General features: G+C 49.5%; 1 protein-coding gene across 3 annotated transcripts in view; it reads right to left on the bottom strand.

Annotated features, from left to right (window-relative positions):
* Nucleotides 1-27,514, bottom strand: part of GFRA2 (GDNF family receptor alpha 2) — an 85,313-nt gene that overhangs the window by 15,685 nt on the left and 42,114 nt on the right. The window lies entirely within an intron of this gene.

Below are 27,514 nucleotides of genomic sequence, written 5' to 3'. Positions count from 1 at the left end.
TGGGCTCTGAATGGATCTTCCAGTCAGAGGAACACAGACAGAAAGAACCTGGGGTGGGTTTGCCAAGAATGCCTGGGACCAAGGAAGGAAAGCTAGGCTCTGCTTTCTGCTTGACCACATTCCTGGGTGACCTTGCCCAAGGCCTTCAACACATCACTCTTCCTGCCTGCAAAATGCATACAATAATCCCTGCTCCAGCTACTCCCAGGATCCAGTTGAGGGTCAAAGGAGCCAGCCCCCAAACAGGTAAAAAAAGAGTCCGTCTAGGGTGAGACACCCATAGGCTTTCCTGACAGTCCTCTTCTGAACCAAGTCAGAGCAAAGCTTCCCCTGCTGTCCTTCCAACTGCCCCTTGGGCAGAATCAGCCCTTTCTTCCCCTGGTGATATAACCTGCTGTCACCCCTTCCTCTCTGTTGGCCCCCATAATACTGCTTCATAACTATGTGGGCACATCCCTCCTTGACCGTGAGTCACCTGAAGGCAAACAGATGCTCTCTGGCCAGGGTCTGTCTCCAGCACCTGATGTGGAAGGTCACATGGAGCCCAGAACACCCAAATCTAACCCACCCTGGCACCCTGGCTACCATCAGCCTGGCCATCTCACCTCCCCACCTGCCATCACTTCCTACAGGTGAGTGCCCTTTGCCATGGGGTCTTCATGTATCATACCATTTGTGTCTCACAGAAGCCCCAAGTAGAGAGAAATATGGTCTCATTCACTGGTATTTTCCCAATGATGGGCACACAGTAGGGCCTCAACAAATAGGTGCTCAGTGAGGAGACTGTGGTAGTTATAGGAAGGACCAAAATGCAGCCCTTGACTCCCTGCCCCCACTCTCTCCACGCCATAAGGCACCTCACAAAGTCATCCCAAAGGTTGCCCCAAGTTCAGCTCCCCTGGTCCTCCACCGGAACTCTGTCCCATCTGAGAAAGAAGCAGGCAGAGAGAGACCAGAGGTTGAGAGAGACCGGGACAGCCTGACAGGAACATTCTCAGAGCAGGCAGTTGTGTGTGTCCCACCATGGTACACATTCTGGTTTGTCCTGGGCACAGGGTTTGGGGGAGAGAGAGGAAGCTCTGCGGAGGAATTCAACCCCAACGATGCCTCATGTATCCCAGACCCTGAAGCCCACAGAAGTGTGGGAGACAGAAGGTGATGAGCACCGAACTGACAGGGGACTGGGGTTCACACTTCAGCTGTGTCCCTAATTCACTGGATGACTCAGGCAAGTCCTTCCTTCTCAGGGACTCAGTTTCCTGGTTTACCAAATGAAATACAAAGTGCTCTCAGTAAAAGATATTTTCACAGTCTGGGAAGATGAAAAAGTTCTGGAGATGGAGGTAGTGATGGCTGCACAACATTGTGGATGTATTTAATGTCACTGAAAACCATACAGTCAAAAATGGTTAAAATGGTAAATTTTATGTAATGTATAACTGATCACAATAAAAATGATTTAAGAAAAGAAACTTACACATCCATCCATTTATCATTAAATCCTCACAAACACTGAGACCTGAACTCTGTGAGATCTCACCAGGATTGTTGTTACTATCCCACTTTATAGAGGAGGACGCTGAGACTCAGAGGAGCTAAATAAATTGCCCAAGATCATAGAGTTCCTGAGCAGTGGAGCCAGGGCCCCGCCCCAGAATGAACAACAGGGTGGATGCCCTTTCTGGGGCAAAAGCCCCTGAAGGTCTTTCCAGAGCCAACATTCTGCGTCCCTGAAAACAGGAAGCCTGCAGGTGTCTTCCCCCTCCTTCCTACCCTCTATCTCCTCACCACCCAACACCGAAACAGGGAGAAACAGCATTTCTAACCAAGACTTCAGTCCCTGCAGAGTAAGACTCAGTCTTAAATGGTAAGAGCAGCGTCTGTCCCACCGCGCACCCCACATGTGCATGAAGACATTCTGACAGTGTGAGTGTGGTGGCCTCTGCCTACCTCCTAGCCTCCAGAGACACAGACTTTAATAGGTAGAGGAGACCTGGAGGCAAGCAAAACAAAAGCTCTAGGCACCTGCTATGGGCTGAATCGCATCCTGACTCCCAGTACCGTAATGGAACCTTACGTTGGAATGAGCTTTTTGCAGACGTGACCAAGATGAGGTCACAGTGGATTAGGGTGAGCCCTCCAGCCAATGACTAGCATCCTTAAGAAGGGACAAGAGACGCAGACACAGTGAGAATACATGTGAAGATGGAGGCAGAGACTGAGCGACGCCCCTACAAGGCCAGGAAGGGCAAGGTCTGCAGGCAATACCAGCAGCTGAGAGAAAGGCACTGAGCAAATTCCTCCTTCAAGCCTTTGGGAAACACAACCCAGCTGACACCTTGATATGGGACTTCTGGCCTCCAGAACTGTGAGAGAATACATTTCCCTTTTAAGCTCCCAGCTTGTGGGACTTTGTTATGGCAGCCACAGGAGACTCGTACAGCCCTTCAGGGACTTCACTGTCTGCTTTGGCCAGATGCCTCCCTCCAAAAGGAGCCAAGGAGATGTGGTCAGGCCCCAACACTAAGGAGGGCTGGGCTGCAGGTGGGCAGCATGAAGCCAGAACCAAGCTCCTGCAGGGTGTGGGGCAAGGAAGGTGCTAGACAACAAGCAAAGCCACCAATTGTCATCTCCTCCCCACCAAGAGGCATTGAAATCATCTCTTAACCAAAGTACATGAGTATGTTCCAAAGCTATGTGATCACACTAGGGCCTGACTCCCTCCTAGTACCCCCGCAAGGCCCACCTGCAGTCCTCCCCCACAAAGCCCTTGCTGACTACCCCAGCTGTGTGGATTTCTCCCACCTCTGTATTCTAGCTACACACATGGTCTGGACCAGGCAATTTCATACTCAATTGTATAAAGACACCGATACTGTCCTATTTGGTCTCTCCAACTGGTACCTATTTTTCTAGAGTGTCAGACTTCACTGATTTCTTCATTCTTCCTCCAAACATGTATTGAGCCCCTGTCACGTGACTGACAGACAAGGCTGGGAAGGGCAATGTCAGAAAGGAAATCCCAGCTAATGGGGTCAGGGCAGAGTACCCACCAGCCATGGCCCAGAGCTTGATGAGAGGTCACGGTCGGCTCGCCCTCCGGTGGGAGCACGCTGCCCACTTCCCTTCTGCAAGGTTAGTTCTCCACTCCTTGACACTGGGAACCTTGAGGATCTTGCCTGGCCCCACCATCCACAAAGCCCCTCAAAATGTCACTGGGCCCCACGGGCTGGAGAAGGTGCAAAGCATGAGCAAGGAGAATGTGACTGTCCACAAAGATAGGCCACTGGAGAAGAGATGAGAGAAAAGGAAGCTGGGAACTGGGAGGTTCTGTCTCACGGCCAGGCTCTATCACTCACTGGCTGTGACTTTGGGCAGGTCTGTCATGTCTCTGAGCTCAGTGTCCCCAGTTATCAAATAGGGTGGGTCATGCCTGCCAATCTCCACCCCCCCCCCCCCACGGGGCTATGTAAGACAGCTGGGGAACTCAGAGGAGGCATCACCTTATCTTTCTTCTCTATCCAGACATCTTGTCCCCAGTACTGTGCCTGCCAAACACTGGCAAGTGCAAACAGGGAACAGGTTTTCCTGGGTCTGGGACAGAAGGAAAACTACCTGTTCAACCTGCCAAGGTAGGTCTGGTTCCCACACAAGGCAATGCGGGCATATCAGGAAGAAAAGACCCCCATGCCCTCTCCCTTACCACAAGGCTCCAGGATCACCCTGCTGGTCCCAGATGAACGATGGCTTTCCTACCCCACCATCACTCTCCATGCCACTCTGAGGACACAGGAAGAGGAACACCAGCCCCCAAAGCATACACAAGTCTCCTTTGCCAGACCCATCTAATGCCATGGCCTACTTCCTTTAAGCAGGCCCTCCGGCTCCATTCAGAGCACAGGGAGGAGAGGAGGTAGGCCCGGGCGCAGCAGCCATCAGAGGGGCAGGTGAAGGGAAGGGCCACAGCTCAGCCTTCTGTTCCTCCATCTCTCCATTCTTAGTGTCAAAGTGATCTTGGCAAGAGAGAAGGCCAAATGGGGCCAGTTAGGGGGATGCTGTGTCCAAGTCTCCAGAAGGCCTTTGATTGCTCAGATTCTCTCTGCCCCTCAAGACAGGCTGATGTCCACCGCAGCCAGCTCCCTCTGTCAGCATCAAAGACCAAGTGACATCAATTTCCTTCAAGCTGGCAACACGCTAGACTCCAGCCACTATGTGAAGCAGCCACATAAGCGCTCCCTACCCAGCCCTGGAAGGCGCATTCTCCAAGGCAAATGTTATCCTTTTCATAGTGCACGGTGGCCAGCCAGCTGGGGCTCTCTGTGCCCTCTCCGGGCCTGATGCTGCTCCTCCCTGCAGACCCTGTGAGGTCGCCTCTGGACTCCATTCTCACACTGCTAAGAAGACTTCTCCTTGGCCCATCCCCATCACTTCGCAAATTTCCACCTTTAAGAATCCCCATAGGAAAGAGGGCATAAAAGAAAACATGAGAAAAAGAGAGACAGACAGACAAAGAAAGGCACAGAGAGCCAGCAAAAGAGCAAATATGAACAAAGCCAAGTCCATCCCAGTGAGATCAAGTGAAGACTGCCAAATGAGCTCAGGGCGGCAGGTGGCTCTGTCCGAAAAACACAAACCCTCTCTGGGCTGGTTTCATTAGCAGCTGTAGCCTATTCAATCACACAGAAGCAGCAGGAGAGGCACAGAGAGACACTTGACCTCCAATTTGATTAAACGGTTGCCAGATTAAATATAGGATGTCCATTTAACTTGAATATCAGATAAACAATGAATTTTTTAGTGTAAGTATATCCCATGCAGTATCTGGGACGTACTAATATTAAACTAAACATAACTAATACTAATACTAAGCAGTTTTTCATCATTCATCTGGAATTCAAATTTAACTGGGTATCCTGAATTTTCATTTGTTGGATCTGGCAATCCTATTTGATTAGGCAGATGTGCTTCTACAGAGGGAAAAAGAGGCAAGGCTCGATGTGCAAAGATCAGCCATACAAGCAGACTCCCTATAGGTTAGTGGTTCTCTAAGTGTGGTCCACAGAGCAACAGCACTGGCATCAACTGGGAACTTGTTAGAAAAGCAAATTCTCCAGGCCCACCCCAGACATACAAGATCTGAAATTCTAAGGGCAGGGCCCAACAATCTGTGCTTTAACAAGCCCTCCAGGTGATTCTGAGGCAGGCTAAAGTTTGGGAATATGGCAATCTACACAGACTGCAGAGCTGGGCTTCGGGGGGCCCTTCAGACCCCACCCCCTGGTCTCAGCTTTAAACATCCCCACTTTATGACCTAGCCATGGAAAAAAATAATGCTTCATGCCAGGGCCTGAGAAGGCTCCTGGGTACATGGCAAAGAATGCTCATATTTGTGTACATACACACACACACACACACACACACACACAACAATCCCTACACAGACATACACTTACACTTGGATACACACTTCTCAGCTCTATGCTTTGGTCTTAGCCAAGAGAAAGTACAGGCACCTGTAATCAATGAGACCATCCTTGATCCAAATTCTAAATACCTTCCCAAACACATATAGTTTGGGAATACTAAAATATAATACAAGGTGAATTACTCCACAGAACCCCAAAGCATTCCAATGCCAGACAGTACATGGCTTTTTGGTGTGTTCTTGTCAGCTTCCCAAAGTTCCCATTTATCAGATTATACCTTTTACACTGTTGCCATGGAAACCAATGGTTTTCTATTGATAGTCTTAAATTTTTTTTTTAACGTTTATTTATTTTTGGGACAGAGAGAGACAGAGCATGAACGGGGGAGGGGCAGAGAGAGAGGGAGACACAGAATCGGAAGCAGGCTCCAGGCTCTGAGCCATCAACCCAGAGCCCGACGCGAGGCTCGAACTCATGGACCACGAGATCATGACCTGAGCTGAAGTCAGACACTTAACCGACTGAGCCACCCAGGCGCCCCACTATTGATAGTCTTAAAAGTGAAGAAGGAGGGGCGCCTGGGTGGCTTGGTCGGTTGGGCGTCCGACTTCGGCTCAGGTCATGATCTCACGGCCCGTGAGTTCAAGCCCCGCGTCAGGCTCTGTGCTGACTGCTCAGAGCCTGGAGCCTGTTTCAGATTCCGTGTCTCCCTCTCTCTCTGCCCCATTCCCACTCATGCTCTGTCTCTCTCTGTCTCAAAAATAAATAAACGTTAAAAAATTTTTAAAAAAAAAGTGAAGGAGAAAAGGGAGCTAATATTTATTGAGGTCCTATTATGTACAAGATGCAGTTACCTCATTGAATTTTCTGAACAATTCCACAAAGTAGACATATTCCACAGCAAGAACACAGCAGCTCTGAGAGGTAGGCCACACGTACCCTACAGCCAGAATACCACGACCAGGCACCTGCTAACAAGGATAGGGTCTTTTCTCTGGCTGTGCTGTCACAATCCTCCACTGCTAATGATGATTCCAAAGGCAGCCACCAGCACTGTCCTCATGCAAACAAACAGGGTACTTGAATATTTCATGGAAGGGAAAAGGGTTTCCCAAGAAGTGCAAATTACTCATGATAGGCCTCATAGACAACTTATGGGAATGCAGAGAAAATGGCTTTAATAGACCCAAGTGCCTCTGGAATGGCTTTCTGAGGTTCTCTCCAGCAGTGCAGGGCTTGGTTAAGTGTGTTCAATGTTATGTGACACTGAGAAAGGGGAAAATGGATTTCACCCATGTGGCTGCTTTCTGACACCTCCAGGGCTCACTGTGGACAGCCTGGTCCTCTGTCCTTTCCTGCTCCTCCAGGAGACTGCCACCACTTGTTTCATGAAATCAAGTACCAACCCGGCTTCTTTCCTTTCTGTTTATTCTTCAGGTGTGCAGTAAACATTTATTCTACCTGCTCAGAATAGCAGCTCCCCTGGGAGTGGGCTGAGGGGAGGGACTCCCACCTCCAGCCAGGTAGCTCTGATAAAGGCTGTCAACCATGGCACTCTACTACCTGGGCCAAAGGTGGACACATGACCCAGGCTGGGCCAACCATACAACTCTGTCCCCAGCCACACAGACTAGTTTAGGGATAAGGAAGTAACACAAGCTAGGCTAAACAGGGTGTTTCCCTGGGGTTTTCCTAATGGAGCAAGCAAGGAAGACTATTCTTTTCTCTCTGGTTATGAGACACCACAGACATGAGCCCAGATGAATCGGGCCATACTCTAGCCTCACGGTCACAAGAAGAATAAACATGCAGCTAACCCGCAGAGAGAAGCAGAAACAAGAGACAAGGAGAGAGAAAGGCCTATTTGTATTTGAGTCCTAGAATCTACTCCCGCCCTTTCTAAATTTTATTGGAAGCCAATAAATTCCTTTTTAATTTTCTTAAGGGGGTCTCTGTCACTTAAAACAGAAAAATTCTTGACTAATGTCTAGCTTCACTCTCCGATTTTATATGATCTTCTCTGCCCACGTTCAAAGGAACCAAAAAAAGGCATACACTGAAAAGGACACAGATCAAAAACCAAACCCACAAAGGGTCTGACTAGCCCATGTGAAAGAGCCAGGATTGCAGGAGTACCTCAGTGAGAGCAACTTGGAAAACAGATGCTAATAAAATTCATGAAGGAAGATGGACCTAGCCTTAGATTCTTTCCCCAGCTTAACTAGAGGGGAATGGCTCAGATGGATGAGCCACAGAAAGCAACGCTGCTATTAAAAACGACAAGGACGTAGATTGTGCCAATATATGAAAAGTCAAACATGAAATCACGTGAAGGGATTAAAAATCAGGAGACAATACAGTTTGCATACCCTGGTTGCAACAGGGGAAAATGGTAAGCGTATAAACTAACAAGATCCAGAAGTAAATTTCAAAAGATGCTAATAGAATACACTGTTTGTTATGCTCTCTTTTAATAAAGTTGCTTTAAGATTGTAATTATTTCTTCAAGTTTAATTGAACAAGGCCTCAGGATTCCTGAATTATTATAAACAATGATTTTTCTAAGCTTCATTTAGAGGAAGGGTTATTAGTTCCAGGAACATCAGCAAATTTTACTGACCCTCTGTCCCAAGACAAAGAGGCTGAGAGAGAAAAGCTACCATCTCAGAGAACTAGCTCCTCCCTCCGAGCAGCTCCGATACCTAGACACTTGCAGGTTGGAGACAGAACCTGGTGCCAAACTGGGAAATGCACACCAAACCCTTCTGGACATGACCATGACTCCAGGGCAGGCTGCCACACGTAGAAATGTTTGCTGTCCTCCCACAGGAGGTCCTGAATTCACGAGAACCCCTCTCCCCTCCACCCAGCCAGAAGCTCACTCAGCCAAAAGGTCCAATTTCCAACATTATGCCATACTGACTGGGTTTGAGCTTTGGCTTAGCTACTCACTAGCTGTGTGACCTTAAATAGGTCATTAAATCTCTCCAGGCCTCCATTTCTTCAGCTGGAAAATGGAGGTAACAATAGTATTTACCTCATACGGTCATGGCAAGGTCTGAATGAGATGTCCAATGAGCAAATGTACGTAAGTGCTTGGACAGTGCCTGGCATGTAGTGGATGCCCTGGCAGCGCTTGCTGCCACTCTTGATGAGATCAGAAGACCCTGCTAACCACTCCTGAGCACAGAACACAGTGTTAGAAGGCATGAGCCCTTTCCCTTCAGGCCAAGGGACATAATATCTCTGATCTATTAACAAGCACCCTCTGCATTTGTACAGTGTCACACAAAGTACTTCTACTAACATCCTCACATTTTACTCTGACAACAATTCTCTGAAGTTGGCATTATTACCTCTGCTTTAAAGATAAGGAAACAAAGACTTAGGTTAATTAACTCAGTTACTATCTCAGCAGCAAGGCCAGAAGACTTAGCTTCAAATCTTATGAAGCCATTGGGTTTTCCCTTTTACCATAAGGCCTACACCCTCACCTTCCATCCCTTTTCCCAGCACACCACCCCCGTCCCTTCTCCCAGCATTCTGAAGCCACAGAACGAGGGAGGTTTATTTCTCTCTGGCATCCCCAAGGGAATAAGTGGGGTGCTACCTTGCTCCTTGGCCCCTCCTTGTCATCCAGCCTGGAGATCCCACAGCATCCCCCTTCTCCCCTCCAGGTGAGCCATGGAGAAATGGCCTGGAGAGTGCTGTGGTTGGAGCCACTGCACCCCCAACTGACCAAAAGCAATCAATTAGACCTAGGCCACCATCAAGAGACAGATATACCAACCACGGTGGCCAACCTAAGCCTGCTTTGGGAGAGGATCGATCAGTAGGGTCTGGATGGATCTCCCACCCAGGGCCCAGAGATAAGAGCCAAGACCGTATCCTTCTTCTAGAGACCATTGGTTAAGTCCCTTCATGTCCTCTGAAAACACAAGCAGATGGGCAGATACCCTTTTCTCCACTTTTCCCCAATCTGATCTTCACCTATGTTCCAAACCTATTATTACACAGTAAGAAGAGAAAAGAATTAAACACATGCATCATTTGATTTTAATTGAAGGACTGTTCTATTTCATTGAACTGCTAAGTAAGCTGAACAAGAGATTGTGTTTACATAAGCAAACCCCGAGTCACTATAGACTTGCTGTCACATTAAGTCAATACTTATGAAGGCTCTCTATTTAATTATTCAGTGAGGATTGACTTATTATTGTGTTAAGAGTGTGGTTAGCCTTGAGCTAGGTAGCCAGCCAGCTGAAAGATTTCTTTCAACTTTCTCTGAATGCTGATATGGTTCTTGCTGGTGGTATGAGGTTGGGTTTCTTCCCTCTCTCTCTCCCCACCACCCCCCTCTTCCAGGTCCACCTCCCACCAGTTGGGGGTAGGAAGCAATCCTGCAGTGCCAGGGAGCAGGCAACATCCCAGACCTTAGTGGCCAGCCGCTCATATGGTCTTCCTAACCCTAGGAATTAGTCCAGAGGCAGTGACACTTGAAGTCCCATTAGCTTATTTCCTCTCAGTTCTAGCCATTCTGTCCTTCGTTCTTCCCCTTCCTGATGTTGAGAACCTCCTACACAAAGACCCAGACCTCTCCGTACCTTTATTTTCCTCAGCATTTCCCCTCCCTTCAACCTCCACACAATGTGCTTCTCAGCCTTCGCAGTCCATCCACACCCATGGTATACTGTTACAGAGATTCAGATAGTTTCTTACATTAAATAACATTTCCTGAAACATAACATACAGAGAAAAATCCAAAGGTGGATGCTTAGCCGAAACTGCAGACCAACTGAAGAGAGAGAATAGCATCATGGCTAAGAGCAACATCCCAGGCACCAAATCACCTTCCAACCCCAGCTCTACAACTTACAAGGGGTATAATGTTGGGCAAGTATTCACTTCTCTGTGAGCATCCTCATCCATAAAAAAAAAATGTCTAGTAGTTTCTGAGAAGGTAACCGAGATTCCCATAAAACACCTAGGGCTGAGCCCCACTTGCCAGCCTTGGCTTTTATGAAGGGCCCATTCTGACCTGGTGACAAAGCCCCACTGACACCCTGGGCTCCTTCAGCCCATCATGTACCACCCTGATCCTCACCCATAATCCGGATTCCACTGATGTCTACCATTTCATCTCTCCTCATGTTCCTCTCTCCAGCCCCAACCCTTGCAGCAATATCAAAGAGCACACATTCCCCAACCATGATGTTTCATGGACCCTTATCCCACAGCACTCCTTCTGCCAGGAATGCCATCCCCCAACCATGCCCTCCTTAAACCTCTTCCAGTTCACCCTTCCAGACCCAGTTCAGGTGCCAGCTCTTCTGGAGCACTTTCTGTGAATGTCCTGCCCCAACTCTGAACATGTTTCACAAACTCCAATTACTGAGCTTGCACCACCAACCATATCATAGTTTATATTTTTCGTATCTGTCTCTCCAATTAAATTAGGAGACCTTTCAGAACAGAAACTATCTTATTCACGTTTGAATCTCCAATTCCTAGAGTCATACTTGACACCAAATAGGGACTCAACAGCCACTGGATGGAAGGAAGAAGGAAAGGATGGATGAAAGGATGGATGGATGGTTAGATAGGTGGATGTATAAATGGGTGGGTGGATGGATGGATGGATGGATGGATGGATGGGGACTAGCCTATAGAGGCCTGGAAGACTTTCATCAAAGCAGGAGGAGAACCAAGAACTCTCCTAATACCTCCCTTTGAAAAATAAAATTACTAGCAGATTTCTAGCTGGCAGCACAGCAAAATGCATCAACATTGCATTAACTTCAGCCCCAAGATAGCTAACTCAGCTCCTCAAAATGCCCTATGGTGGGTCTGTCTTCCTCCTCTTCTAATCCTGCCTGGTGGTTGTTAGGAATTTGGAAAAGTATGTTCGCTATCTCTGGTAATAGCCATCTGCTAAAGGAGGCCCCAGTGGCCTGCAAGAATTAACACACATCCTTAAGCACCACTCCTAACATGAAGAAGTGCCTTGGGGACCTGGAGATAAAAACCCAATGGGTCCCTGTGGAGAAAGGCTGGGTAAATTGTCCATTTTCAAACAAGCAGAAGGGCAAAAGGAATTAGTGATGGGGCTGAGTATTTGGGTCAAAATGCTGCTGCTTCCAAGCCATAAACCCTAGAAATACCACTGCATCTCTCAGTACCTAAGTGGCTCTGATACCTACACAGAAGAATCCTTGGAATGAAACCACATAGGCAAAAGCACTTCACAAAAACAGAATTCACTATAAACACGTTTACTCTTTCCTTCTTTGGAATAAAAATAATAACAAGGAATAACAAGGCACCAAAATTCTCTTCTCCAGCTGACTCAACAGACCAGCTCCCAGCACAGGCAGCCAGAGTGGGGATAGGAGAGGGCTGGTGTGGCAGCATGGGTAAGAAGCCTGCATACCACAGCCTGTGCCTGCCAGGAAGCAGGAAGGAGTGGTTGGGGTCCATCCTCAGAGAGTGCTGGGAGATCACATCCTCAGAGTCACAGAGCCTGCAGGAAGCCTTGAGCCCTCAGCCCCTTCCCCCTTGCCCTCCATTCCAGGCCTTCTAGAGCAGACTGTATAGACAAATATTTTTCATATCAGGCAAGTATCTGGGCAGCTATGTCACCACTAAGAGTCTTTCTCATTATATAGACTAATGAGAATGCTATGCTTCTCGGGAGCAATTTATCAAGGCAACATTCATTATAAATGACATTTTTCCTGAACTAACAAAGAATGTGAGGCTGGGGAAACTGGTTAAAAGGAAATGTTTAGCTGATTCCAGAAATCATGCCCAATTAATGACATCCCCCCCCCCCCCCACCGCCTCTGGCTGGTCAATGCTCCCTCTGTGCTCCACCTCTCATCTGGATCCCCTGCCCTGGCCACCCACCTCCAGACCACCTGAGCCAGCAGGTTGGGGAAGGAGAGCAATGTTGGCTCCCAGGAATATACTGCCTTAGGAGGAAAGTGAAGTCTTAAGCAGCAGCATCACTGAAGCATAGACCAGATTATTTGTGGTCCCAACTTGCTGATGTAAGATGAAAAATACAGCAAACTGCAGCTGCTGAACTCAGCTTTTTTTTCTTTTTCTTCCTTCTTTCTCCTTCGCTGAGGTTAGTGTTTTACAAAAAGGGCTTTAAAAAAATAAAATCTATAAACTAGGGGGTTCTAACCTGTCAGCTTAAGGTCAAGCACACAGAATGTAGCATCCAGGGAGGCGAGAACACAGGTGGTTTGTTTCACGTAAGCAGGACACTCACCCACACACATGCCCACATGAAGGCCCTGCCACACACCCCTCAGGTAGAAAGTCTTCAGTCCCCCAACTCCAGGCCCTTCCACTACGCCCTGACTTGCATGAGTCTCCCCCATTCTACCCTCCAGTTCCAAAGGAAATGACAACTTCAAGTATCCCATTGACATCAGAGAGCAGGGAGCCAGGCCCATCCTGCGTGGGCGGGACGTACACCAACACTGATCACATGGCGCTGCAATCTTGCTTCTCTCAGCGCCTCCCATGGAGAATGGACAGGAAGGAAATCAGAGGGGCCACAGCAAACCACTCAGGGATGCAGATGGCTACTGGGGCCCAAAGGACTAGTCACTAGCCCCTTGGAAAGCCTCTACTATAAGTCAATGAAACATCAAGACCCTAGAGCTTCTGAGAATTTGAACTGAAGCCTCTGGCTTCATCAGAGAAGAAGATGAAGTGTGCAGACAGACATTCCCATGTGGCAGGAAAAAAGTGGTGACTCCTACGTGAAGATGTAATGCCAGGCGAGGAGTAAGAAGACTCTTTGTTAGCTCGTCAAGCATTTAAGTGAATTTATATTAGAATAAGCAGACTCTGGGTCCCAGGCAAGTTCCTCACCACTTCTGAGTCTTTCACACTTAACCTACAGGGCTCTGCCAAGGCTGAGGTTCACAGGATAGGGGATGGGATACAGGAGTACAAAGTACAGAGGAAAGAAAATCCTGAGTTGAAAATGAGACACAAGTAAGGGCAGACCCAGGAAGGGAGGGAAGGCTATCAGGGCCAATGTGGGATGGAGAGTAGGAATTGGATCCAGCAAGGAGTATGAATGAGTTTTGGGGGCAGAATCTAGAACAATGCCCCAGAATCTGGATGCAGTGAACAGAGGGCTTTGCAGAGCACCTGTGCTCCAGCCTGAGCAGAAGGAAACCCCTAAGGGGTCTGATACAGACTGAGTGCTGGTGTCATGACAAAATTTATATGTTGAAACTTAATCCCCAGTATGACTGTGTTAGGACAGCTGGGCACAGTGGGTGGAAAATCACAAACTACAGCCCAGACCCACCAGGAAACAAGTGGGGCCAGGGGCAGTCAGGTTCTGTTTAAAGAGAGTTACAAGAGAACTACACCCTAAGAGAACTACACCCCAGGGACAAAAGCCAATCAGGCAACCCCAGACCCCAAGAAGCAGTCCTCTAGCTTCCTGCACAGGAAGGTAACATGTACCAGCAGGAAATCCTGATGGTGCCCAGCCATAGATTGTCTTCTGCAAGGGCATGGTGTTTCATGGTGTTCCTTCTTGCTGTCTCTTGGCCCACTGGATGTCTGTATACGCAACTTGTAGTTCATCTGGATATTGCTGGTGATGTTGGTGTTCAAAGGAAAGAGGGAGTAGAATCTACTGTTGCACTGGCATGGGGTACAATGAGTTTTGATACATGTGAATCTACAGTGATGAGGAAGGTAGACCAGTTGTATAGCTGACAAGAGAGCTATTCTTTGAATACCCAGTTGATATGTTCTTCTGTAGTAGTAGGTCTACAACTAGTGAGTAGATACCCATGCTATTGAAGGCCTTACACAGATCCTTCCCAAACTTCCCAGGAAGCAAACTGGGAACAGTAACTTGAGATCAGGTGGCTGATGATCTGTAGGCAAATTATCTACAAAGGGTGAAAGCTGGTATTTTAATGAAGGACCCCAAGACAATAGTAGGTTCACGTGCACAGAACTGAACATAAACGAAATAAAAAATAATCATACCCCAGGAAACATTCAAGAGTTCATAGTCTCCTTAACCCCCTAACCCACCTCTAGGCCCAAATACAGGTAGCATATGTAATGGCATCGCACAGAGCATCACTCCTGGTAGAAGTCACTGTGGGATACAATCAACGTCTCAACAAGGCTGCAATGGCCAGGTGCAATGGAGTCATGGCCCACACACAAGCTCTAGACACCAGCCTCCTAGGCCAGGAGTTGCTCATGTTCACCTTCATACAGCAGACCTTCTCAAAATCCATCCCTTCTGACCCCTCCTGCTCTGAAAGGGAGCAGAGCCAGCCAGCCTGGAGAAGTTGAAGAGTCAAGGGTTAATACCAGTTAGTTATTCCAAAGGAGATTTCTGGGTTTCTCCCAAAATTGAGACCTCAGAGCTGGGTCCTCCCAATCCAGTTCCTGACAAGGACCAAGACCTGCAGCAGCCCTGCTCCCACTACCTGGATACAGTCTGCTGCCACCACCGACAGGAGACCGAAGAGGCTGAGAGGCCTCCAGGTCAGGGGGCCAGAGCAGAAGACTGCTTCACAAAAGCTCCGTACCCAGCCCATGGAGAGGCAGAGCCACCAGGGTGCTGAGCCAGCCCAGGCACTCAGGATCTGAAATCTGTACCTTGGAAACCTATATTTTTATGCTGTTTATGTTTTCTATAATTACTTCTTTTCAGTCTCGCCTTTGCATTCACCGATACCTACCAAACTAATACTAAATAATAATAGCTAACAATTTGACATGTTTACTACGTGTCTGCTAAGCACCTCTAAAAGCATTACCTTGTTTCTCCCTCACAAACCTAAGACAGGTACCACAAAATCCTCCACTTTACAGAGAAGGAAACCCAGCCTTGGAGACATGAAATGACGGGAGACACAGCTGGGAAGAGCTGGGGCTGGGACTTGCACCCAAGCAAGCCCAAGGCTGCTGGTCCTCTCAGGGTTTGGGTTCCTGCTCCCGCATGAAACAGACATTGCCCTTGGGGGGTTGGTATGATAGCGGCAGTAGAAACCAAGAGAGAGGCCTCAAGGAACGGGACAGTCACAAGGGCAGAGCCAGTGCTGCTTGGCCTTGAACATACCCTGTCCCCTTTTCCCCTTGTGTGAACGCAGTCCCTGGCCCATGCTCCCCAGCCAAGTGTCCTGGCACCCACCATCTCACTCCTACTTCCTTTCCTCAGAAAGCCCCCCTCAGAATTTCCCAGATTTCTTTGAATAGCCCCTGCCCATTTGAGCCACCTGCCTCTCATGGGACATGAACTGTCATGACCTTGGCCAGGGCCCACCAGCTTGGGGGTCACAGTGACAGCAGCAACACAGCCTTTCCCTGGAGAAGTATGGGAGACCCTGCCTCAGCGTATTAGTGTCCTAGGGCTGCCCAAACACATCACCAATGGCTTATTCTCTCAGTTCTGGAAGCTAGATGTCTGAGGTCAAAGGTCAGCACTGTGCCTCACTCTGAAGGTGCCAGAAGAGGGCCTTCCTCAGCTCTTTTGGCTGCCGGCGGTTCCCAGCAGTCCTTGTGTCCCTTGGCTCATAGCTGCATCTCTCCAGCTTCTGCCTGTCTACACATGGCTTCTTCCCAGCATGCCCTTATGCTTGTTCTCCCCTTGTTATAAGGACACCCTAATCCAGTGTGGCCTCAACTAATTACATCAAATAAGCCCACATCCTAGGTTCTAGGTGGACATGAATTTTTGGAGAGATGCTATTCAACCCACTTATATTCATCAATCACCTTCCCCTGACAGCAGGCACTTGGTCCCACTTCCCGCCACGCCCCCAGGTTGGTCCAGAGGCAGGCTGAGACCCTCTGTGTGCCTAGCCTGGGTGACCACTCACTCCTCCAAGGGCAGCTTTGACTGTCCAGGATCTGAGACTCTGCTGCCCACCCAAGGATGGCCAGCTCCCCGGCCCCTGCCGAGGGCCTTCTCTGGGTAGGCCCTCAGGAGCTGTCGTGGAGGAGAGGGTCAGAGCCCTACCAGGACCAGGTCCCTAGGACCTGCATGCTGCAGCGACACCCTGGGGGAGGAATTCTCACTGTGCTCTCCCCATTCCCTGTGTCCTGCCAGAGAAAGACAGCTACAGGACTTACTTCCTCAGGTCCTCAGACTCGGAGGTCCTCAGACTCAGGCCCTCGGGTCCTCAGACTCAGGGCCAAGCGTGCCCCAGCATGGCAGTTGGCCATGCAGGATGCCTTTTGGCCACCAACTCACTGTAACAGGGGTCAGCCAGATCCATGCGGGAGCGCCACCACCCTCTGACCATGAGCACTAGTCTCCACACAGGACCTAACTCGGTCTTTGAGGCTCAGGCCCATCTGCCTGTTCCATACATACCACAGTGTTTCTCTGTACTGACATCCCATTTCCAATGACTATCTAGGCTCACAGCAAACACTTCGATTGTTTTCCAAAGGATAAACAAGCAGAGGTCATTTTAATAGTAAAAATGCCAGCTGGATATTAAAACATAAGTTTTTGGGGGCACCTGGGTGGCTCAGTCGGTTAAGCGTCCGACTTTGGCTCAGGTCATGATCTCACGGTCCGTGAGTTCAAGCCCCGCGTCGGGCTCTGTGCTGACAGCTCAGAGCCTGGAGCCTGTTTCAGATTCTGTGTCTCCCTCTATCTCTGACCCTCCCCCATTCATGCTCTGTCTCTCTCTATCTCAAAAATAAATAAATGTTAAACAAAAATTTTTTTAATAAAAAATAAAACAAAAGTTTTTGGATGCTCCACACAAGTAAATGGCAGATACAGCTGGGCCACTCTCCCACCCAGGCGTACTCCATCTACCCTTGGAAGAGCTCTAGAGAATGCAGAGAAGGTGGAGACATCAGCAAACAAGCTACCCCTCGCACGTGGATCTAGGAAGTAGATTCATCATGCTGCATGTTCCAGGACCTTATCTACAGGTCCCGTACATCACTGGTCCTGGGCAGGGTGTGCCCACATGCATCAGTTTTCCACCCTCACTATGAAGACAATCACCCAGGGACACAGGGAAATTGGATTTCTGGGCCCCAAACCCAGGGATTCTCTTTCAATAGGTTTTAGGAGGGACCTAGGTATCAGTGTTTTAGTAAACATTGCAGGTAATTGAGATAGGGGCCCATGGGCCACATCTGGAGACATGATGAAGAATAACTGTGAAAACACAGCCTTTGGAGCCAGCCTACTTTAGGCTTCTGCTCACCTTCTTAGCTGTGTGGTCTTGGGCAAGTTACTTAAAATCTCTGGTCTTGGTGCCCTTACCTGAACATAGAGACATAGTAAAAGTGCCTGCCTCAAAGAGTCATAAAGAATACGTGAGGCCGGGCGTGAAAATTCCTAACACAGTAACATGGTGCCTAACATACAAGAGCTCCATCAATGTTACCTGCCTTGGAAGACCACGTTCTTTTGGGAAAGGCTGGCCTCCCTAAAGGGGTGGCAATCCAGTATCAACTACAAGCAGAAGGGACAGGTCCCCTCTGGCAGCCTTACTTGCTCTCTGGGGTCTGGACAGCAGAGTTGGACAACACAGACCTGTGCCTGGGTAGTAGATCCCAAGTGGTGCCCCCAACATGGGACAAACCAAGACCAGAGCAGGATGGGCACTAGCTAGCCCCACAGAGCATGCTAGGCCCAAAAAGCACATAACTCCCCATGTAGATCTTCCTTTGCCTCCCTGAGGCTTTATTCAGTATCCATGAACATCTCAGCTGATCCCAGTTCTGACTGGGGGGTATCAGAACATGGAGAGGCACTCCCACCAGAGCCTGAGTGCTGCCCAGCCCCTTCACACAGACAGAGGAGTGGGAACCATCCACGGAAGGTCCCAGGGAAAGGGCCCCAGGAGACAAGGGGGGGGGCCTGGAGGCCCACCTGCCTTTCCTTCCCGAGTTACAGCTTTCCCCACTTTATAACTGTGGAGAGCGTGGATTGCATTACTATTAAAGAAGAAGGCAGTTCTGTACAGAAGAGGCCCCTGCAGTTCAGAAACATTTTGGCGGAGCATGCTGACAAAATCCATAGACAACACACAGACCCGCTCATGGAAGGAATCCTTCTTGACTGTGTACACACACATTCATTCCCTTGTGCCCCTCATGTGACTATACACTCATCCTTCAAAGAACACACACACTGAGTCTCCCTCCTTCCACTGCCAGCCCTGAAGGGCACCATGACCCAGGGAGAGTCACCAGGGGATGACTCTCTCCTTTTTGCTCTTCTGAGAATTATTAGACCACCTCCCCCACCCTGCCCTGCCTGGCCCCCATGTTTCTGAGTCTGGGAAGCCCAAATGCTACAAAGAACAGCCCACAGCCCCACTGACCTGCTTCCATACCTGGAAAACCTAGAATCACAGATGCAGCACCTGTGATGCCCTGGAGAAATGAGCGGTCATGTGCCACACCACTCAGAGGACTCAAGGGGGGTTGGGCCCACAGGCAGGACCTCCCTGGGTGGGAGGAGAAGGGACTGTAAAGGCATTTTCTCAGGTTCTCAGTGTTGTAACACAGGAGGGGCTGTAGAGACCAGTGAGCCCACTCCCCTCACCCCAGAAATGAAGTTGTTGCCCAGAGGGGCAAGGGGCTAACCCAAGGCCTCTTTTACGGCTCCTGTGTGTGTGCCAGAGTGGGGAAAGTTTGAGGCTTGCAGAGCAATGCACAGCACAAGGCCCTCTCCTGATAGCTCAGCAGCTCAAGCACAGACTCACATGCCCTCGGGATTTCTCTGTGCCCCACACCTCACACATCCACACATGCACAGCACCCCTAAACACTCACCCCCGCATCTTCTCCTGCAAATTTATGGAATCATACAACAGATGTCAATGCAAAGCCCTCGGTCTTTTACCTCACTGTATGGCAGAAATTTTATGAATGCCCTGAGCCTGTGGTCCTCTTCAGATCACATACACCCTCCAGCCCTGCCCCATATTCTAGAAATAAAGCAAATCAATTTGTGAAACATATAAGCTGGGATAAGTGTCATTTCATTCAGCCCTTTTGTTTTCAGATAAAGGAACAAACCCCAACGGGTTACGCAGCATCTCTGAGGTTTCCCAGCAAGATGGGCTGATTTAGGGGCAGGACTCAGGAGTTCCAGCCAAGGCCTGGTCCCTTCCACTAAGCTGCGGACACCAAGTTAACTCGCACTTACCTCACATTCGAAAAGAAGCCCTCAGCATGCCTTATTTCTATCTGGTCCTCATGGCACCCCTGCTTAGGATAGGCATTACTATCACTATCACCGGCGTGGTGCTCACCATCACAGGGTGGGGACGCAACAGCGCCAGGCCCACAGTGTCCTGTGTGGCTGCCACAACCCCACCGGAGACCAAAGCCGCCCTCATCCCAATTCCTGGGCCTGCAGTCAGCGACAAAACAACTGTGCTCTTATCCAAGGTCATCAGGGAAAACACGACAATGAGGATTTGGTCACATTCTTCTCTGGTGAAAACAGAGAGTTTGCCTATCTTTACCCATCTCAATAGCCAACTCTAATTCCAAAAGGTCTCAATATGCTCTGTTGTCCCTTTTCCAAAGTCATCTTACAATATATATTTTTAATCTGAAAGAGTTCCACCATAACAGCACTTCTGTAGGTCACTCATCTGGCAGCCTGCCAGGAACAAGGAACAAGCTGCCTGCGTGGAGTATAAAGTTTGCACACTGAAACAGATATTTTAGTCCTAAGAAAATCCTTTATCATTTCACTTAGAGTCTAATGGCTCCTAGTGCATACATAATTCTAATACATAGGTACTCTGGTTTCCTGTTCCACAGAAAACCTGAGAAAAAGAAAGGGGACAGAAGGAAACTCCCAGGGGCAGACAGAGCCTTCAGCAGGAAATGACAGCAAACACGAAGAAGGAGACAGAACTACCAGAAAAGCAAAACACAGCAACTCAAAATTCACAGTATCTGGGGCTAATTAGCACAGGGGCAAACAGTTCTATATAAGTCAGGAGCACCTGAAGGCATAGCCGCACACCATCTGTACAACGGAACGGGTAGTCAAGGAGAGCACTGTGTCATCAAGAAAAGGTTAAGCTACCTTCCACAATCTCTGTTCAAGGAGACAAAGAGCATTCAAGAACTCAAGTACTTCTTGCACCTTGCACTGTGCCAGGCTCTGGGCTAGACGCAGGGGTAAGTGAACAAGCCACCATGTGAGCTCGAGAGATGCGCATAGTGCACCACATGCAGGACACTTGGAGAAGGCAGCTGTGTCTCATGTGCCTAAAGGGGCAGCTGCGTATGAACTAAAATGATGAAAAATGTTTTCCTTTCCTCCCTGCATACATGTGCCCCTTCTAGAAAGCGAGCTGGGAGGCCCGGGTGTCCCTGCCGCTGAAAGGCCTTATTTTCAGATGCCTCATGAAAGCAGGTTGAGAGCTGGAGATGCCCAGAGCTTGGTGATCAGGGCGGGAGGGAAGGCTGCTTCCCCAGGCTGGAGGGAACCTGGGCCACACCGTCCTAAGGCCCAGACGAAGGACCACTGGGAGCAGCTGAACAGGGAGGCCCATGGCATTGAGGGAAGTGCCTGCGGGGCCTCTCTGGGCAAGTCTGGAGTCAGTCGAGCGTATAGCTGTGGGGGTAGGGGTGCCCAGAAGATGCTAGAAGACCCAGGCCCACTGTGCAACTGGCAGGAGGAACACCATCACAGGCTGAAGACCAGCATCCCCCACCCCTTCAGGCTTCCTCACCTAAACCCAGGCTGGGCTCCCTCATGCCACAGACAGGAGAAGCTCAATTACCTGGGATTGCATTTCCTGCTAGCCCGGGTGGGTAGCGGGCAGCTGGAGCTAGTTTAAAAAGATCAAGAAATGTGATCTGACCCCAGAGTGTTGTGGAGTAAAATCCACACACTTTACAAGTGCAATGCATCCTAAGAATAGCTCTGACTGGTTGGGACAAAGTAGTGTTGGAGCACAGGCAACAGAACACACCTTCCTCGAAGACACAGAAGCTTCAAAGAGGTGATGACCTCCAAGGGGTCTTCTAGGATGAAGGGGCACTTCCTGTTTCATGAGAAAAAGTCCCCCAAAGGGAGACTTGCCCCTGCAACATCCCAGGGATAAGGGAGGCTCAACCAGAGACACCTGGAAGGAGTGCCTAGAAAGGGGTGCAGATGGGTCAGAGTCAGGGGCCTCAAACTCCACATTCTTCAGGAACCTGAGGCAGGATGGCCCCCGGGTTTGAGGGCTTTGAAAAGTTCATTCTGAGGACTTATCTGATGGCTGCTCACTGCCAAGGTGTTTGATTGCAAAATCCATTGCCAAATGGCCTGCTTGTCTGTGAGAAGCCATCGGGACTGTATATCAGAAGCAGCCATCCTCCCAAGGTCCCACATCCCAAGCTGTCTCCTGGCTTCCTCAGGCTGTGGCCGCTCCTGTTCCACAGAGACCCAGCCTGCCCCAACCCCCTCACTCTCCCCAGAAGCCCCACAAATCACCAGGTTCCTGCCCTGGGCCCGGCCCCTGGCCTGCCCACAGCCCGAGCTCAGGAGGGTCATTTCTCATCAGAATGAGCAGATTACAACCCCTGCATTTATCCATAGTATGTGGTTAGAATGAAGGGTTGAAGCCCACAGTCCCACCACCGTGGCCTCTGCCCAGCACCCCACACCTGAAGATGTGCCCTTTCAATTCTCCAAGGAGAAAAGAGACAGGAGAGAGAATGCCCCGGCTACCCACCCCACCCCATTGTAACCACCTGGCAGGTTATCCCAGGCCCAGCAGGGCCCACAGCTGAGCTGGGGGCCACTAGAAACCCTGCTCTAGTTAAAATACATCTATCTGCAGCATTCAGAAAATAGCTATCTACAGTATTGCTTTCAGCTATAATGGAAAACTGATGGCTTTTATCTCCCCAACTTTATGACTATTGATGGGATAGAGGCTGAGGTTTGATGACCATTTAATAGCCGACCCTGTGCAGTTAGAGGAGCATCAGAAAGCAATGAAAGCGCCAAGATGATTGTCTGGCAGAGAATTCTCCGCTGAGGTCCAGGAAGCAAAACAACCACCCTCCCCAGGCTCCGACAGGAGAAAAAAATCAAAGTCATCATCATTTCTGTTTCTCCCCCGCTCCTCTCTGCCATTGACCTCTGGGAGGTTGGTCCAAAGGGGAGAGAGGAGCAGGGGACAGGAGCAATGCAGGGTGTGAGCCCTTATGAAGAAAGGGGGGGCACTGACTGGTAGGACACCCCCATGCTCCCCCACCCCTTCCTGCCCAGCCTGTAGTCCACGGTGGACTGGCTGGGCTTCTGGCAGGACTACATGGGCTCTGGACTGTCTGACATACTCCCTGGGAAAGAACTGGGAAGAGAGGGAAGGAAGCAGAGGTCTGGTCTAGCCTGTGATCTAAGTGGTCTTCGACCTTCTGCCCATGGCCAGAAGCCGAAAACCATTCCAGGGCTTTGCAAGTACTCAAGTACAAAGTTTTCCCTGACATTCGGCTCCTTCCCCAGTACCCCATCGCTGCCCACCTTCCTCCCCAGGTTACAGGTCAGGATTCTGGGGGTTGGGTGTGAACACATCACACTTCTAAATATGCGGGGATGGGCACCTGTGTGGCTCAGTTGGCTGAGCGCCTGACTTAGGCTCAGGTCATGATCTCACAGTTCATGAGTTCAAGCCCTACATCAGGCTCTCTGCTGTCAGCACAGACCTGCTTCAGATCCTCTGTCCCCCTCTCTCTCTGCCTCTCCCCTGCTCATGCTCACTCACTCTCTCTCTCAAAAATAAATAAAACATTTAAATGAATGAATGAATGCAGGGAGAGGATATCAGGAGTGGGTTCTTGGCAGCATTACAAGTATCTTCTCTGATCTCTCATTTTCTACAAAAGCCTTGTAAGGTAGACACAACAGACTTGATTCTGTATGCTCTTTTAAATAAGGAAACTGAGACTCAGAAATGTTCCATATCCCAAGTCTGGGACCCCGGTTTTTGACTCCCTGTCCAGTCCACCCACTGCCTGGCCAAGATGCCTTGCACTGCCCAGGGAGGTAAGACCTGACCTTTTGCCTGGATTCTGCCACTCCCTAGCTATGTGACTTTGGGCAGCTAATTTCATGTCCCTGGGCCTCAGCTTCTGCACCTAAAAATAAAATTTTGTTGTTAGGGGTGCCTGGGTGGCTCAGGCAGTTGAACAACCAAACCTTGATTTAGGCTCAGGTCATGATCTCGCAGTTCTTGAGTTCAAGCCCCACGGAGCCTGCTTGGGATTCTCTCTCTCTGACCCTCCCCCACTCATGTTTTCTCTCTCAAAATAAGTAGACTCAAAAATAAATAAATGAAATTTTGTTGGGATGAGCTGCACGATCTCCTGCAGCTCTGTTTCCAGGTGAACTCATAGATCCTTAGGGGCTCCACCCAGACACATTTGGAGGCACAGTACCTTGCTCTGCCCATAGCTGCCACCTTTCCAGACAACACACCTTTCTCTCATAGTGAAAAAGGCTATGAAACACTAAAGACATAGGAACCAAGGCCCTACCCCTGCCAGCTCCCCTTATTATACACAATCACACCAGGGTCCCTCCAAGCCACCCCTCCTTCAAGCAGTTGGAAGAGAGGAGGGGTGCTCAGACCAGTGGGTGGAGACCTCCAGGGGCTCTCCCTTTCCCACCCTTGAGCCAGTTAAGGGTTGGTTCTCTCTCTGAGGACCCCTCTCTCAGCCCAACCTCCTCAGAGACACAGGCCTTAATTGAAGAAACTAGAATACAAAGGGAGAAACAGGCAGAAGAGGTGGCCAAAGTGTCTCCTCCCCCCCAGGCTTCTGTGGACATGTTCCCAGCAGGGGGAAGGAGGAGGCAGGGGTCCCCCAGACCTGTTCACCTGCCCAGCTTTCTTCCCACCCTGCGTACCTTCTGGGGGATGAGAGCCCGCCTCTGTTCCAAGCACAGCTCGACAGGGAGAGCTGGCAGCTTAACTGCCTTTGCTGCTGTGGCCCCCAGGTCTTCTGAGCTCACTGGTTACCACTTCGTAACTACTAGTTGATTTCTCAGGGATTTCCCATCCCTGCTGGAACTAGGGGAGGATTAGCAAGCAGCAGGCAATGATCCTTGCTTAGTTTACTTACAACTCCCCAAGAGAAGCAAAGCACTTAGGAAAACCAAGTGGAGAAAATATGCCACCGCCCCAGACCTTCCTTCCAGGCTCAGCCTTCCAGGCCTCTCCAAAGTGCCCACGAACCCCTGTCCTCAACCTCACCAGCCAGCTTGTTTTTTAATGGTGTCAACACCCATACCGATTCCTAACATTTTCCACTTTGGGCATCATCTTTCCTTGCCTTTGGATAGTGGCTAAAGAGGCCTTGGCATGTTTCACTCTAAACTTCATTGGCTCCATTACAGCCCTCACCCTGCACACTGCCTGTGACAAGTTAGAGGAAACAGACCGCACTCTCCTTAATGACCTGCTCCGACTGAGAGCAACCGAAACCCAAGAGAAGCTAGCCACAAGCACTCACACCCACCATGGAGACACTGCTTCATTCCAGTCCCCTGTCTCCCCCGGACCCTGAGGAAGTCCCAGGTCAGGACCCAAGAGCTCTCTGAGGGTCTTGCTGCCTGGTACCGACTCCCCTCTGAGGGCCTAGGAGGCAGTGGCCCCTACCTTCTGGCAGGCTCAGATCCAGATACAAGTTTTTCCCATAAGAGTGAATGCACATGTGTGTGAAGAACAAGTGGGGTATGTCATCCCTGGGGACACAAACCCGTAGGGAAAACTAGACCTCCTTTAAAATCCGGTAAGCTTGTATGTATGGAGATGCTAACAAAGACTGAATGTTAACATATATTTAGAGAAAAAAAATAGCTCACAAAACAGCACATACTGCATGACATCATTTTTGTCAAAATACGTGTATACAGATTTACAAAGTCTGGAAGTATATTTTCTCCAAAATGTTTACCATGGCTTATTTCAGGGTGTTAGAGAAGACGATGATTTCTACTTTCTTTAGTACGCTTGCTTGAATGATGTGTTATAGTGAGTGCATATCACTTTTATAATCAGCAAAAATGGTAAAGTGAATTTCGCTTTAAAAATTAGGGAAAGAGGTGCTGGTGGCTCAGTTGGGCGTCCCGACTTTTGATTTCGGCTCAGGTCATCGTCTCACAGTTCACGAGTTTGAGCCCCACATCGGGTTCTGTGCTAACAGCATGCAGCCTACTTAAGATTCTCTCTCCCTCCCTCTCTTTCTCTCTCTCTCTGCCCCTCCCCCGCTCTTTGTGTGTGTACATGCATGCTCTGTCTCTCTCTCAAAATAAATGAAACTTTAAAAAATAAATTAAAAGTAAATAAAAATTAGAGAAAAAAGGAAAGAGAAAGGGGAGGGGAGGGAACCTCCTAGATCATGTAATCCATTCATCCATTCTCTTCACATGACCCCAAGAGACAGGAGATACATGCCACATCTGTTCAGAAAGAACCTACAAAGCCCATCCAACCAGACACTCATCCGAGGCTTGCCAAGGGGCCTCCAGCCTCTGCTTGGTCCATACCTCTGAACTCACTACCCATCCCAGTTTCCAGTAAGATCAGAGTCAGATACTAACAAAGGTAGTACCAGGACGGCAGCAGTATTGGGATTTAGTATAACTCCTAATCCAGGACCCTTTTCACCAGACTCTATTTCTTCCTCTTCATAAGCAACAAATTTGGAAAAATCCTGGGTCTGCTGAAATTGCAGCACACAGTGGGAGGCCTGGGAGGGACAGGGGGAGACCCTATGTGCTCTGTGTCTCCCCAGGGCATCTCAAAGCTCCAACCTCATGCATACACATGCACATACATGCACACACACTCTCTTTCACCTGTGGCACCTTCTGCTCTGAGCAGCACATTTCTTCCTGCCTGGAACAAACACGCCCAGTCCTGCTTCTCCCTCCTGTCCCCCTCCCCTGGAAGCCTCTGCCCCTAGGGCGCCCTGTCCTCCTTCCCACCCCAGCCACAGGACCCGGGACTCCACACCACCCTCCGTGGCTCTTCCAGCCACACGGCTCCCTTTCTCTGAATGCCTACAGCAAGCAGCCTAATCCTTACAACACTTAATTAACTGGGGCCTCCTCTTCGTATTTAATGTTTTCAGACGTGTGAGCCTTGTCTCCCCAAATGAGCTTATATGCTCTTTGAAGGAAGTAATGTTTACCTTGTGCCTGTGTGCCAGGCCCCACGCTCACTGCTCTTTCTGCATTACCTCACTTAATCCCATAATCTCCATCCCAAGCCCCGGTCTTTCTCCTGAATTCCCACATACACAAACACTTCACTGGGATTTCCACTTGTTTCCGATGATAGGCTTGAAACAGACCTCTTCCCTCTGTGCCTAGACCTTCTCCTCTTCCTCATCCTCTCTTCTCTCGGGTGATGGCTTCATCAGTCAGCAGACCACCAAGCCAGAGACCATGGACTCCTCACTCCCTTGGGTCCCTATCCTAAAGTCCCCTGGAACAGACCTCTAAAGGTCTCTGAAGTGTGTCTGTGACCCAGCCCCTCCATACTCACCCTGTGCCTTGGCCTGACCCCAGGCCCCATCACAATGTGGTCCCAGTGGGACTCCCAGTCTCCAGCCTCACTCTTCTCAGACCATTGTGTACACAGCAGCAAAAGAAATCTTTCCAAAACACTGGCAGGATCATGTCACTCTCTTCCTTAAAAGACTTCATGATGTCCCATTTTCTTCTGGAGAATATCACACTGCTTTCCCTGTGCTTCCATAGGGTCCCCACTTTATAACACATGCATTCCCTCTGGAAGGACCAGAGGCCTGCTTCCTTGTACAGACCTATTCCCCCCTCTAACTCAGCCCAGATATCCCCCAAAGCTTCCTCCCTCAAGGCCCCCCGCCAACTTCAGTGGGGCCAGCCCTCCACCTCTCAGCCAGTACCAAGGCAGGCCTGTGGTTTACCTGAGCATCCTGGGTGCTGAGCACCCAGAGCAGCCCTGTTGAATGGGTTACCAAGCTTCAACGTGGCATCATCACGTTGCTGTCCTTATTTTGATGAGGAACGCAGAGGTTTCGTGATGTTAAAGCTGCCCAAG

Source organism: Prionailurus bengalensis, chromosome B1 (genome assembly GCF_016509475.1).
Source record: "Prionailurus bengalensis isolate Pbe53 chromosome B1, Fcat_Pben_1.1_paternal_pri, whole genome shotgun sequence".
Lineage (NCBI taxonomy): Eukaryota > Metazoa > Chordata > Mammalia > Carnivora > Felidae > Prionailurus > Prionailurus bengalensis.
Note: the sequence above shows the minus strand (reverse complement) of the source record. Positions and strands in the feature narration are given on the sequence as shown.